The sequence below is a fragment of the Alosa sapidissima genome, chromosome 20 (genome assembly GCF_018492685.1).
Source record: "Alosa sapidissima isolate fAloSap1 chromosome 20, fAloSap1.pri, whole genome shotgun sequence".
In the NCBI taxonomy this organism is placed as follows: domain Eukaryota; kingdom Metazoa; phylum Chordata; class Actinopteri; order Clupeiformes; family Clupeidae; genus Alosa; species Alosa sapidissima.
In genome coordinates this window covers 18679331-18695087 of record NC_055976.1, presented here as the reverse complement: position 1 = coordinate 18695087, position 15757 = coordinate 18679331, and positions in this window count along the sequence as shown.

Genomic DNA, 15757 nt, shown 5'->3' with positions numbered 1-15757 from the left:
TTATTATTTCATTCTGTATTATTTTTTCTTCCACAGTTCCCTACCTTATTGTCTTTAGCTAAAAGTGTTGTAAAAACAAAAATGATGCATTCATCTTTCATTACATTATCTTTTATGACTCTGTTTGCATTGCCCCATCTGAGATATTCCTTCTTTTAGTAATATGAACTGAGGTTCTTCTTCAGTTTTTCTTTCCATAGCTGACCTGGTGTAGATGTTAGAGTAGTGAGAGAAGGTGAAATGTTTCATATCACTAGAGGACAGGACAATCTAACAGTATTCTAGAACACCCACCAATCATAATTTACATTTACATTTATTTATTTGGCAAACGCATTTATCAAAAGCGACTTACAGCAATACAATAAGATTTAATCTACAGAGCTACAGCTACAGCAATAGAATTACATTTAAGCTACAATGCAGAGGAGACTACACGTAGGTAGGAATTACCACTGCATCTGTCAATACTAGTACTAGAGGATATGAATCCCTACACATTAAGTTCTAGTACAAGTGTGGTAGGAGGAGAAGTGGTAGAAGAATGAGGTAGAGGAGGGAAGAGTGTGGTAAGTGTGTATCAGGTGTGTGAGGTTGTCAGAAGCGCTAGGAGAGGAGGTATTCTTGGAAGAGTACCCTGCTGAAAAAGCTAGAAGCTATAGACACCAGCTGGTAGCTGGTTTTAGTTAGCTTTGGCTGGTCTTTGCTGGTTTTCTTACAGCTCTTGCTGGTCTTTGCTGGGGTATCTGGTTGGGCCACCAAGTGGACATGCTGGCGTGACCATCTGAGGAAGCTGGTCGTGCTGGTGTGACCAGTCTGTCATGTGGAATACAGCTGGTGAAAGATGGTCATGCTGGTGACCAGCCTGCCAAGCCTGACATTGTTGGTGTCATGCTGGTTTGCTAGAATGACCAAAAAAAGCTGGCATGGTCAGTTAAACCAGCAATGTAAGACTAGCAACACCAGCTAAAATGACCAGCTTGAGGTCATTTTATGGGTAAACAAGCTGAAGGTATGTTTTCACACAAGTTTTTCTGGTCTAGCTGGTCAACCATCATATGGTGGTCAAACAAGCTGGTCAACAAGCTGGTCAACCAGCAAACCACCTTAAGCTGGTCAGGTTGTTTTTTTTTTCAGCAGGGTAGTGTCTTCAAGAGTTTTTTAAGGGCAGATTGTTCCACCATCGGGGGATTATCATCAAAAGGACAGACACTTATCCAAACAGACACTTATCCAAAGTCAATTATATTTTCTAAAACTGATCGTTCCGGTCCTTGATTGTGATTGGCTGAATTGCGTTCAATGCCGTTGTAAAATGCAGCATAAACATACACCTTGACCGCATTTTGTCTACTGTTACATTACTGCGTTACCACAACTTGATAGAAAAGTTGGGAGTAGCTGCGAATCGACGTTGCTTGGCAACCATTCTGGCCAAATAGTTCAGTCTTCATTTCATCAGACCAGATGATTTTACTTCTCATGGTCTGAGAGTCGTCCAGACGTTTTGTGGGAAACTCCCGGCAAAAAATGTTTCCATCTGTCCACTCTACCATAAAGGCCTGATTGGTGGAGTGATGCACTGATGTTTGTCCTTCTTTACGCTTCTCTCATCCTCTCAAAGGAACTCTGGACCTCATTCATAGTGACCATTGGGTCCTTGGTTACCTGTCTGACCAAGGCCCTTTGTCCCGGATTACTCAGTTTGGCTGAGTGGCCAGATCTAGGAAGACTGTTGGTTGTTCTAAACTTTTCCATTTGAGAATGATGGAGGCTACTGTGCTCTTGGGGACTTTCAATGCTGCAGAAATTGTCTCCTTCCCCAGATCTGTGTCTTCACACAACCCTGTTTCGCAAGTGTATGGACAATTCTATCGACCCTGTGGCTTGGTTTTCACTCTGAAATGCACCATCAACTGTGAGACCATATATAAAGAGATGTTTGCTTTTCCTAATAATGTCCAGTGAATTAATTTAGGCACAGGTGGACTCCAAACAATTTGTAGAACCATCTGAGAACCATCTCAAGGACCATTGATAGAAGTATGATGCACCAGAGCTCAATTCCAATCGTCATAACAAAGGGTCTGAATACTCATGTAAATAGAATATGTCAGTCTTTTATTTTTTTTTATAAATTTACAAAACACTCCAAACACCTGTTTTTTTTTTTTTTTTTTTTTTTTTTGGTGGAGTGTTGGAGTATTGTGTGAAGATTGATGAGAAAAAAAATGAATTGAATCCGTTTTAAGACAAGTCTGAAACAACAAAATGTGGGAAAAGTGAAACCCTGTGAATACTTTACCTATGCAGCCTCCTCACACAATGTAATAAAAAAATAAAAAAACGAGCAACATGTTTTTGTTGTTACGTCACAGGGTGTGAATAGCTCAGCTGTGTAATAGACACTCTGAATAAGGTATGCTGTTTGCATCAATGTATTAGAAGTGGATGCTATTCGTACCCTGGTGTTTATAGTATTGTATGCTATGCACGTGCGCACTCACTCTGCCTAAACGCATCATGCAGAATTTGATTTTGGTCTCCCATGTACTAACCAATGTCTGTGACCACTGCACTATCTACTTCCACAACTAGAGGGGTGTTTGCAGGTGAATTTATAGTTTATAGGCCTGAGCGTCATATTCACGAAATTTCTATTAACTAACAAAATTACGGTTGTATGTGTTCACTGAGCGAAGATTATGAAAATAAAACACAACTTTTCAATCTTTCAAACTTAATTAGTGCCGAAACCATTCAGAATTCTTCACTTTCTGCTGACGAAAAAACGAATGTCCGCCATGTTTTTTGTGAACGTGAGCAACGTCTTTTGGTTGTTATGTCACAGGGTGTGAAGAGCTCGTGTGGCCAAGGCTATTCGTACCAGGGGTGTAAATAGACACTCCGTATATTTATCCAATCACCTTGATATGGTGGTGGCAGCCCAAAACGGGGTCAAGGGGCCCTTCATGCACTGTAGAATGGTATGAGGCGTCCTGGCATAGAAAAGTTTGAGAATCCTTGGCCTAAAACATCAACATTTTGGGCAGTATTTGGTAGTTGCATGTTAGATCTGAAGTGAATTGGGTCGTGATGTCATTTTTAAAAAGTAGGTCCCCAGAAAAAAAAAAGTTTGGGAAACACTGCACTACATTGCTAACCTGACTCTCGCCAGATGAATTTCGTGTCGCCTAGCTCCACTCATCCATCTGGGATCAATCCATTGGAGGTGCTTCAGAAGGCTGGGCCTTATTAAAAAATTCTTGCATTAGATTGGATAAGCCACTTGTCCGTCATCTATTGACGTGCTACTTCAACCACTCACATCGAAGCCAACCCGTGACGCTGAGAACAGTCTCACAGTCGCTTCTACGCTACGCCGCATATATGAAACTCCCGCCCTGCGTCCTGATTGGCTCTACCATACAATCTGGTGCTAAAATCCCTCTCAATGGAACCGATCCCAGATGGATGTGAGTGGAGCTAGGCGGAGCTAGGCTGAACGAAATTCATCTGGCGAGAGTCAGGTTACTACATTGCCACTTCCCCTGGAATAGATATCGTAGTAGATAGCTACCAGGAGCTCACAAGGTTCATGAAAACAATATAAGTTTATAAAAAACAATAAAAGTCCATCTGCACAGCTGTGAAGCATCTCCCAGGTCCTCTCTCAAATCTCTCTATTCATTCTACTGGTGCTTCATTGCAAATCTACAGAGAGTGATCTGGAAAGGAAGAGCTGAGGATGTAATCAAAAGCGCCAATCCTGTTCCGATATCCATGGTTACGCGGCACAGAGCGGAACACAGTGGAGCAGAGAGGACCAGAGGGAAGCCTACCCTGCGTAGCGCACCTCTGAAAGCACTGTATTATTTATGCTGTGCTAGTCAGCCTAGCATGATGCCAGGGTTTGCTGCTTACATTGGGCACTGGGCCAAAGTCCTTTACGGTCTCTATGGATGGGACTGTTATATGGGGAGGTGTGTGTGTGTGTGTGTACAGTATGTGTGTGTGTCGGGAGGTGTGTGTGTGTGGGGAGGGGTGTGTGTGTGTGTGGGGAGGGGTATGTGTGTGTGTGGGTAGGGGTATGTGTGTGTGTGAGGAGGGGTATGTGTGTGTGTGTGTGGGGTGCTCAGTGTTCAGCTTAGGCTTTGTGACACACGCACACAGAGGCTGGGGAAGTGGTGTTTGAGGAATGCTCCAATCTTCTTCACACCTGGGGGGATTGTGTGTGTGTGTGTATGAGTGTGTGTGTGTGTGTTGCTGAATTTCCCCAGACTGGCTCAGAGAACATGAGCTCCATGGTGGAGCCAGGGGGCTCCTTCTCTCTGACTTTTAGTCAACACACCCAACAGTGAGTTTCATCTGAGCTTAATCCTCCATGCATGCAATGCATATCTCTGAAACAAATGTAGAAGATGTCCAGTGGTGTATACAGGGTTGATGTGTGTGTGTGTGTGTGTGTGTGTGTGTGTGTGTGTGTGTGTGTGTGTGTGTGTGTGTGTGTGTGTGTGTGTGTGTGCAATGTTAAGTGTACAGTGTTTTTGTATAATGTAAGTATAAGTAAATGTTAAGTATAACCCCCCCCCCCCCATTTGCTAGTACATTTTGTGTCATGCTAGTTCTTTGTGGCACTGTGATCCTTGTGAAATGGCCTCTCAAGTATGATGCACACAAACCTGTATATTAGCATTAGAGTTAATTTCACTTACCTTCTCCTTCTCTTAGGCCCTGTCCACACGGAGACGCTTTTTGGGTTAAACGCACCGGTTTTGCTTCGTCTTGGCCGATCGTCCAAACGAATCCTGTAAACGCACTGCCCGAAACCGCACTTTTTTGAAACCTGGTCCCCGGGTGGAAAATTCTGAAACCGTAGCCCTTGTGAGTTTGTTTGGACAGCGAAATCGCATACTTGAGTATTGATGATGTCATCGCCACACCTCAGCTGCCCTGGATTTGACACTTATAGTATTGCCTAACAATACTAGTTTTCATACATGACATTACCTACGATTACACTCAGTAGGATAAATATCACAACTGGTGCTGCGCAGCGCCAATAGCTTATGACTTGGTGGACTGAACAGTGTTTTTCCCGGTGTTTTTTTGATGCATTCTAGCTACTGTCAGTGACGCAAGAGAACTATAGTCAGAAGTTATTATGGAAGTGCGGTGTAAGTTTAAATTAATTTGTGCGTAGTGCCGGTGTCATTCATTTATTTTACATGTCTTACAACATAAATAAATGCATTCATAGTCTAGTGAAGTCAGATATGAGCAAACAAAGACGCTTAGAACTCATGTTAAGCCTATGGTAGATGCGCACTAAATGCGAATGCGCGATTTGATGCAGGCAAAAGTATCGACTGTTACTGAAGGTATTATAGCAATATTATAAATGTGGCGACGGAATAGCCTAGAACTTTGGTAGGCCTAGCGTTTAGTAGCCTGCACTTGCTGTGATATCCAAAACTAATGTGAATCGCGGACTATCCTACAACCAAAGAAAGTAAAGGAGATTATTTGTACCTGCGTTAGCCAAATAAAGGACGGGACTGCACCCTTCACAAACCATAAAAATGAAGTGTATTAGTTTTACAGTTGACAGTTCACTATTAGTCCACACAAACAATTCTGGTTTCCTTGTACTAGCCATTTTCGTTGTAGCCTATTCTGTCTGTTTGTATAGCCTACAGCGCGCAAGCTTTGGTCAATTTCTGTAAAGAAACAGTGCCACCTATAGGCCTGGGATATGAAGTAACGTGTGGAGTCGTGTTGAGATGGATCCGTTTGGATGCAAATATTCTTGATAGGGTTCCAGGGAAGACGGAGGAAAAAAAGATCGGTTTGGTATGTGTGGACTAGCCCTTAATAGCAAAACCCCTCCTAGCAACACTACTCCTCCTAGCAACACTACCCCTCCTCCTCCTAGCAACACTACTCCTCCTCCTCCTCCTAGCAACACTACTCCTCCTCCTAGCAACACTACCCCTCCTCCTCCTAGCAACACTACTCCTCCTCCTCCTCCTAGCAACACTACTCCTCCTCCTAGCAACGCTACTCCTCCTCCTCCTAGCAACACTACTCCTCTTCCACCTAGCAACACTACTCCTCTTCCTCCTCCTAGCCTCCTTCACCTCCTCCTGGTAATATATCACAGCGCCAACTACCACATGATGCTGCGGAGGGTTTGGTGTGTTATGCATGGGCAGTGGGGCTATTGTGAATGGTGGGCATGGGTATCTTAGAGGGGTTATTAGGTATGGGAGGAGGTATTTAAGGAGTTTTAGTGGAAAAGGACATTGTGGAAGGGGAGGACAATGTTGAAGCTGGGAGGGCTGGGGGTATTTAAGGGGCATTAGTGGAAGGGGAGGACAGTGTTGGGGTGGATGGTTGTTGGGGGTGGATATTGTTTATAGTGTGGGGGAGGTCCTGTAGGCGCACGGCTCTTAATTAGAGCAGGACCAGACCAACACCCCTGAATCACTCAGCCTCCAGCAGGCGCAGCGTGACAGCCAATCACTGCCGTAATGACCCCGGCGCGGGCATTAGCGGGGGCCGGACACACACTGCACCCCGCGGGCGGAACAGATGAGGCCGGTGACAAGGGTGACCCCACCCCCCCCTCTGAATACACACACACACAGACACTCATATACACACACAAACACTCACTGACACACACACTCAGTGACACACACACACGCACGCGCACGCACACACACACACACACACACACACACACACACACACACTCAGTGACACACACACACACACACGCACGCACAGACACACACACACTCAGTGACACACACACACACACACACACACACTCATGCACACACACACGCACACACACACACACAGAGACAGGAAGGAGATCCTGTTTGGACATGATGGAGGGAGTGTGGGAGCTGGCTGTTAAATGTCAGGAGGGGACTGTAACCTGCCGGGGCAGACATCAGCGTGATTGAACATTAGACACAGCAATGGAAGGACGAGAGGGAAGGGAGGGGAGAGAGAGAACAAGAGCAATGGAGAGATAAGGAGGGATGGAAAATGGGGGAGAGGGAGAGAAAGAGGAAAGATAGATAGAGAGAAAGAGAGAGAAAGAAAAGGAGGGAGGGACAGAGAGAGTGAGAGAGAGAGAAGTTGAGAGGGTTCAGAAAGTGGTGGGAATGAGTGTGTGTGTGTGTGTGTGAGAGTGTGTGTGTGTGTGTGTGCTCAGTCCACACTTCTGTACACTCACATTACTGTTAGTGCCAAGGCTAAAGCGGTTATGAAGGCAGGCTTTGAGGCTGAGTACACATAAAATGGATAGTTTCTTTCACCCATCTGCCGAAGGTAAGGACGGGAGCGTTCGGCCCACTCTCTCACCCAAGGGTGGTCAGAAAAAGAAACCACTGAAGAGCGCTTGAGCGACACGCAAGGCCGAGTGTTATGGCTAACATAGGTAACAGCAACAACACCAATGATATGTGTGTGTGAGTGTGCATGTGCGTATGTGTTTGTGTGTGTGCGCGTTTGTGTATGCATGTGTGTGTGTGTATGTGTGTGCTACAGAGAGAGCAGTAAAGGGCAGGTCAAAGGCACTTAGTGAGCAGAGCCAGGCAGAAGTTGGTGAAAGATTTGGGCAAAACTGACCATTCAATCCCTTTTGAACTGAATGATGTGTCAGACATAATTACATAATTACATAATTAGACAGACTGGTAAACTGGCATTCAGTGTATGTGATGTTGATCTTTAATTGTTTTACTCATGTAAAATACCATGACAAGCTCAGGCTATTTTTGTTGAGATGTGTATAGCCAATCTCACATCCATTCTAGAAACAAATGTGATACATATTCAATACAATAATATAAACTAATAATCTTCATCTAATAGAACAACTTCAGAGCTAGATATTGAAATAAAAAAATAAAAATTATAGCTGACATCTGTGCTGAATTGTTTAGTGTTTCAGCAGACGTATGTAGATGTAGAATGCAGATGTATGTCACAGCAGTATTTTACTTGCAGTGGTGTGACTTGTGTCAGTTCGGTTTTCCATGGAAATAATAGCTTCGGGATGGAGACATGGGTCTTCTCAGTAGTCTCACTTGTTTAGAAAGAACCTTAAGTGTAAAACACAACTAGTTTATCGCTGAAGTCAAAGAGAACCTGCCCAAGCTGAATTGGCAATTTTTGCTAGACATGTTCACCACCTAACTTAGGCCCAGTATGCGTAAAAAAAAATAAGGTTGACTTTGGAAGCACTGTTTAGATGTTGAAGAGGCTGTCAGAACCAGGGGATACCAAGGCAGCCCAAGAACCTCAGACAGCGGAGTCCAGTGGGGAGGCAGACCCCTCATGTCCTCTCAAGGATGGAAGCTTCTAGATGTCCTCTGTTGATGAGAAGAGTTCTGGACAGTCTTTCAGTGTGTGTGTGTGTGTGTGTGTGTGACAGAGAGAGGGGTAATGAATGATTGAGTGTGTGTGCATTACAAAGATATGTGCATAGTGTGATTATGAGAGAGATAGTAAATGTGTGTGTGTTTACGACAGAAATAGCCCATAGATTGTGGCGTGCGTGTGTGTGTATGCGTATGTGTGTGTGAATGCGCACGCGTTTCGAGTGTATCAGCGTTGGACTAAGAGATTTCTGCGCTGGCTCTAAGTGCCCCCCCCCACCCCCCGCCCGCGCAGAGGCCTCTGCAGATCCTCCTGTCCTGATAAGGCCGAGTGTTACGGGAAGAACGTGGCTGGTCGGAGCGTGGGGACAAGGGCCACGTGCATTAGTGCCATCTGATTAGACCCCGGCCTCTGAAAAGAAGGGATTTATTTCCCTGCCCAATCGGCCGCTTCTTTATTTACACCGTTTGGATCCGACGCAAGATGCGCGAGCTCCAAATGACTCAGTAATAATGCCTTCAGTGAGGAAGGCCGTGAAAATTTGATCCTTATCGTCTAAAAAGCAGAGAGAAGCGCTCTGCCATGGGATGATAGGATCGTTTGGCTGGGCTCTTTATCCAGGGTTTGGCAAGCGTGGCGTTGTGACATTGTTCTCGTAAAAGAGAACAGTTATGCCCATAATAGTTACACATGTAATTTTCCCCTTCAGTGCACACGTTCGATCTCATTCTCCACCACAGCCCTCCACCCCTTCCCCCTCTCTCTCTCTCCCCTCTCCCTCACTACCTCTCTCTCTTTCTCTCTCTCTCCCTCACTACCTCTCTCTCTCCCCTCTCCCTCACTACCTCTCTCTCTTTCTTTCTCTCTCTCCCCTCTCCCTCACTACCTCTCTCTTTCTTTCTCTCTCTCTTCCCTCTCCCTCACTACCTCTTTCTTTCTTTCTCTCTCTCTCCCTCACTACCCCTCTCCATCTTTCTGTCTTTGCCCCCCCCTCTCTCTCTCTCTCTCTGCGTTGACTCAGATCAGGGTTGTGCTTTATTGAATGTGCTAGGGGCCGATGTTAAACCACTTCCCATTAAACAACTACAGCTCAGAGGGGCGTGTGTGTGTGTGTGTGTGTCTGGGGAGAGGGGGTGTTGACTTGTGACCAAGCATGGTAAAGCGTCAGCGATGCGAGGCGGCGGGTTCCGTAGCTCGGCTGCTCTGATCAAATTGAATAAGGGCCGTAAGTGGGCCTCCTCAGACAGGAGAATTGTGGGTAATTACGCTGGCCAGCCAATTAGCCCACGGGAGGTAATTGCACTGGCACTCGATACTAGTGTTAATTTCGTCAGACGAGACGAGAGGAAATATGTTCGTCAACGACCTTTTTTTTCATGACTAAGACGAGACGATGACGAGACGGCAGTAATGTCCTAAAACACTGACTAAGACTATCTTAAGATGCATTATTGTTGACGAAAAAAGACGAGACTAAAATGTTTTGCATGAAATAAAAACTAAGATAAAATCTCTCTTCATTTTCATCTACAAAATGTGAAGACAGAATATCTAGCTGTTATGTTTTCAAAATATTCCGAATGAGTTCATACGCAACAGCTTTCCTGTAGGCTAGTCTAAGTGCTGTTGCTGCAACCCTGTGGCTGCAACACGAAACTACATAGAACAAGAACACTGGAGATTTCTGCCAGAGTTAGCAAGCTAACTACCTAAGCTTTATGCCACAATGCTACATACCCAGAAGTTGAAGCTTCTCTCATACAAATTAACATCCCCCAGAATGTCCATACGAAAATGTTCATCATGTAATGTCAACTATTTAACTAGTTAGACTGATGATGCAAAGTTTGCTAGCAAGTAAGCTAATATGGAAAGTTCGCTAGCAAGTTAGCTATGGCTAAGATGGAGAGTCTGTTTGGGGAATGTGTTGTGTTTGGGCGCATATCGCCATCTAGCGAGGCGGAGTAAAACATTAATACTTTGGCCTATGACAGTGTTTCTCAAACTTTTTCAGTTTCAGGACCACTTAACTAACCCTAGCTAAAAAAAAAAAAGATTAGACCTACTTCAACAGTAGCCTATAATTAGTCTACACAATAGGCCTACTCACTGAACCACCTTGCTTATTGTCTTTGCACTTTGCTTATTGTGTGGATTCATACTGTATGATTTAAACTGGCATATCTTACATAGACAGTGTTGCAGAACTGTTTTTACATACAAGTTGGTTCAATATTGCAAACAACTCATCTATATTATATTTTACCACGTCTGCTCGCGGACTACTTGGGATAGCTTGCGGACCACCAGTGATCCCCGGACCACACTTTGAGAAACACTGGTCTACGAATATGACAGTGGTCCCATCAAATCTTTTACTGTCTATGGTCAAATCCCAGCCGAGCTATAACTGTAGCTCGACTTACCTGTGCATGTAAACATACTGACTGACAAAAAATCAGAATGAGTAATTATAACAGACGAGTAGCCCTGTGGACACACAATATTGTTGGAAAATTGAGATGTGTGAAACACTATTTGACTCAAATGGTAATCAGAAATAATTTGTTATAAAAACAAAGACTAAAATGTGTTGACTAAAACTGACTAAGACTAAGATACCTTTAGTTTTCTTTTGACTAAAACTAGACTAAAATGACGAGACTTTTAGTCGACTAAAACTTGACTAACAAAAATGATATTTGAATGACTAAATATGACAAAGACTAAAAAGGACATTTTGTCACAAGACTAAGACTAAGACTAAATTAAAAATAGGTGACAAAATTAACACTACTCGATACACACTAATGCCATGGCAACTATGAGAAGGGGAACAAGCGACTGCGACGATGGCAGCGATGCAGAGCGAGACGAGACACGCTGAGTGGAGCGGGTTTACATATACACACATGCACACACACACACACAGAATCACACACACGCACGCACACACACATGCACGCACACACACACACTCACACGCACGCACGCACGCACACACACAATCACACACACGCACGCACACACACATGCACGCACACACACACACTCACACGCACGCACGCACACACACAATCACACACGCACGCACGCACACACACACACGCACACACACACACACACACACACACACACGTATGTTCAGGCATGTTCTACACCGTGCTGCCATCTCTGGGACTCCTCTCTCCTGACGCAGAGTAGTGTGTGTGTGTGTTCCACACTGTGCCATCGTCTCTGGGACTCTCTCTCTCCTGACGCAGAGTAGCTGCTTCTGATATGAATGGAACCGAGTATGACTAATGCAGCACAGACGCTGCCACAGAGATCGGAAAAGTACTGATCAATTCACATCACACTCCATCACAATGAGACTAATTCCTGCCCCTCCTCTCGCCTGGATTTGTCACTGATATTAAACCGTCATTCAACATGATACCATTGCTCATTTTGTATCATGTGGCTGAGCGAATGTCAGTCCAAAAATTTATTTAGCTTTATGACATCTTTTCTTGTCCAAACTTCCTGTCCCAAATTAGATTTGTCTGGCCTTGACTGATTGGTCAAACATGGATTAAGTGACCTCTGACCTTACTCAGAGGTGACATCATCACTGTGTGACTCACAGTGTGTAGTTAATAGCTGGTTACAACATGAAGATAGATGGATTGACCAATGCCCCCGAACATGGAACAAATGCCAGCTCTGCTGTTCTCGGTAGAGACAGGCCTGCAGGTATTGGTGTCGGACTACAGTACCTGTTGGTGAGGAGTTCAGCACAGCTGATCCATAACATTTATATTCAATCACTTGACAGGCCTTTTCCTCCGCACCGATTACAGTTACTATAATCCAGTTACAGCTACTGGTAAAAACTCTTAGACATGTTATGAAAGTTGTCATCCAGTACTATTAGTCATGATTATAGCTGATGCCCAGTGATTTGACCAATGATTTGTCCAGTGCTTTGACCATATCAAACCCTTTGGTAGTTCTCGTGACTGCTCTCAGGAGAAATTACTAAGCTGTCATGAATCACGCTATCATAACTACTGACAACATATAACATGAATCATGCTATACTAATGACAACATATGAAATGAATCATGCTATCATAACTACTAATGACAACATACTGTATGAGTTAGGTCATTTGGGACTATTTCAAGAATCTCCATAGAGTGCTGGGTGTTTGACTAGGATCATTCACCGAGTTACACATTTTTGAATATGGGAAAGTCTTTCAACTAAAATTGTAATCGTTTCTGACCCATGGGTTATGTGTGTGTGTGTGTGTGTCACGTCATCCTGGGTGTGATTTTGTACTGCTTTGTGATTGTCTGTTAAAGGCAATCTTTTTTAACATGTCTGACTGCGGTTTGTGGTAAGATCCTTATTACTCAGTTCACAGAGCACTGTTTGGGGTGAGTACTATTGTTCCTTGTAGTACTATTGCTGTCCTAAGTTGGGCAAATGGGGATTCTGTGAAGTAGTTGTCCTGTCATTTTAACAGAATAGACAGATCGGACATAGGCAGAGTGTAACGGCTCGTTCTTCACGGCTCGAGCGTTATAGCTGTACCGGGTTTCTCTGAAATTTGGGTTTTAATACTCCGTGAGGAGGACTATCGAGCCCTGTGTTCGGGCATTTTGGCCCTGAAACGAAATATGTGTGCGCACACAGTTTGGGACTATTTCGAGAATCTCCATAGAGTGCTGCTGTTCACTGGGTGCTTGACTAGTATCACTATCACTGAGTAATCATTCTATGTTGTTTTTGATGTATTTTAAAAATTATTTTAATTTTTTAATTTTTTATTTTAATTAACACTATTATGCTTTCATGTACTATTACCTTGTGTGTTTTATGTTTTATTTTTTTATTCTTTACTTTTTAAACTATTCTTTGACTATTGCCCTTCTATGCTTTTATTAGCTATTCCTGTTTGCTTTTGTTTATGTAAAGCACATTGAATGACCTCTGATGATATTGACTTGAATTGACATGAATCATGCTATCATAACTACTGCTAATGACAACATATAACATGAATCATACTACTGATGACAGCATACAGTACATGAATCACACTATCATAACTACCGGTACTAATGACAACATATGACATGATTCATGCTATCATGATGACAGCATATTATTATTATTCTCTTTAATGACAGACTTGAGATCCAAATATAAAAGACACACACAGTATACCGACAAACATAAAATAAATTACACATAGCACACATGTGTGCTCACTGGTTAAAATACATACAAATGTTGGTTCCAATATTTCCAAAAGCTGGAGGAATATCTTGTCTCACTTATGTTAGGGTCTGTCAAAGACCTTATAATGCCATAGACTCAGTAAGCCTGCACAAAAAACATTAAACATAAAATTCCTAAGCAATGCTTGGAAAGTGGGAAAATTACAGTTCACAAACATCTTGCTCGCACTTTCCCACCTTGGGTACTTTAACAGGATTCTAAGAGCGTCATTATATGCCACCTTTATCTTGTTCATCCTTTCTTTACTATGGCTACACTATGGATGTGCTGTCTAAAGTGCATATGCTATCATAACTACTAATGACAGCATATGACATCTGCCATGGCATGGTCATGTCATTCTTATTACAGTCATATGTTTTAGTCAGGTATACATGGTTTTGCAGGTATACATTTCATCTGTATGCAGTCCGAAGGAAACACATTCATGACCGCATTATTATGGTCCAGTCTGGTCCGGTTTCAGACAGAGGACAAGCCTACTCTTAGTGGTTCTCTCTCTCTCTCTCTCTCTCTCAGGCAACTGGAGGTCTGTGCACTTCACAGAAATCTCTCTGGCATTACTGCAACAATACTCAATATTTTCACTCCTCTTCAACTCTCACTCTCTCATTCTCTTTCTCTATCGCCATCTCTGTTGTTTTCCGCCTGGCTGTCTCTGTTTCAAAATACCAACCCAGAGGTAAAAGAACTGACTAGCCAACTCGCTGGTAATTGTACTGTTTAATAATTGACAGAGTCAGACTTAGCCCTGTCGTGCTTCTGCAGTGCTGGAATGCTACACAGAAAGCCTTGAGCCTTGTCAGTGTGTGTGTGTGTGTGTGTGTGTGTGTATGCATGTACGCAGGCGAGCGGATGATGTATCAGTGTGTTAGAACTCAAGACAGGGGCCTAGCGGTGCTTGTGTGTTTGCCAACCCTGTGAGTTGAGCTTAAATGATTAATATCGTCCTACTATGAATACTTCCACTACAATAACGAGTGCTCATTTTGCGCAGCTGCCACCTCAGGGATGTGGGCAGCCTAGCAACCCGTTTGCGTAACGCCAGCCCTTTTTTTCTGTTTTTTTTTTTTGACATCACGCAGGAACAACAATGCAGGCAGTACAGCCAGATTGCCGTTTCCATAAAGACACCAGCGCATCAAAACACCTTACAGCAGCATCATGGAGTTATTTATCATAGTCAAAAGTTAGCAAGCTACCTACTTACCTAAAAGCATGCTAAAAGCTTGCAAACACTATGCTAATTGGAGGTCTTCAGTCAATATTGTCGTATATTGCCCAAACAGAACTACATAATGCATACTGTAGCCTGGACAGTTAGGGCAAATGACCAGGTGTCAGATACCTAAACTGGTCATTTATCAAAACACACAAAAGATGGCATGTTGTTGTATTGTGTTGCTTTAAACATCTACGGTCATTTACATACATTCATTGGCAGACTCTTTGATCCATTTTTTCACAAGTGCACACAAGACATCTCCATAGAAAAATGTGTGGGAAATATTGCTTAATTGGATGATAAGTATAATTCACAGGGCTGCCGTGGCCTACTGGTTATGGTTTTGGGCTTGTAACCAAAGGGTTGCCGGTTTGATCCCCAACCAGCAGGAAAAATGTGGGTGGGAAAAGGGGTTGAACACTGCTCTCCCATGACCACATCCACAGCTGAAATGCCCTTTCAGGCACATAACCCCTAACCCCGAGCGCCGCTGTAGCAAGGCAGCTCACTGCTTCAGGTTAGTGTGTGCTTCACCTCACTGTGTGGTCATTGTGTGCTTCACCTCACTGTGTGGTCATTGTGTGCCTCACCTCACTGTGTGGTCATAAATGCAGAGACCAAATTCCATACGTAAGTATTAAGGTTTTGCACCTACGTCATAATGTCATGTGACCGTTTGTTTACAACTGGAGTGGTAGGCAAGAATGGTAGGAAAGGCACTGCAGAGAGTGGTAGGCAAGCCTGCAACAGTCAGGTTGCATAGGCTACACATAGTTACAAATTGAAATTTTAATATCAAATATTGACCGGGATGCCGACCACTTGTGTAGGCCCTAACA